A 438-nucleotide genomic window follows, 5' to 3' on the forward strand; every position below is an offset into this window, starting at 1 on the left:
CGGGAAGTGCAAATGAAAATTATACCTGCTAGAATCACATTCTACACACCTGCTTCAAAGGAAAAATTTAAAGACAGGTAACATCAAAAATTCGTGAAAATATAGAAAAGTCTCAATTCTCATGCATTGCTGGAAAGAATACTATATTTCTTTGGAAAACTTGGGCAAGTTATTAAAAAGTGAAACAGGAACTAACTGTCTGTAGCCCATCAACCAGTCTGTATTTACAGAGATCCAGCAAAGAGTAAAAGAATTTTCTACAAGAATACTTATAAAAACTTCATTTATAGTCATCCTAAACTGGAAGCTACCCAAAAAGTCCATCAGTGGCAGAGTGGCTAGGCAAACAATCATATACAATAAGACATAACTAGTGCTCGCTTCGGCAGCACATATACTAAAATTGGAACGATACAGAGAAGATTAGCATGGCCCCTG

General features: G+C 36.1%; 1 pseudogene; it reads left to right on the forward strand.

Annotated features, from left to right (window-relative positions):
- Positions 1-373: 373 nt before the first annotated feature.
- LOC116071650 lies at positions 374-438 on the forward strand (annotated as a pseudogene).

Source organism: Mastomys coucha, unplaced genomic scaffold, assembly GCF_008632895.1.
Source record: "Mastomys coucha isolate ucsf_1 unplaced genomic scaffold, UCSF_Mcou_1 pScaffold22, whole genome shotgun sequence".
Classification (NCBI taxonomy): domain Eukaryota; kingdom Metazoa; phylum Chordata; class Mammalia; order Rodentia; family Muridae; genus Mastomys; species Mastomys coucha.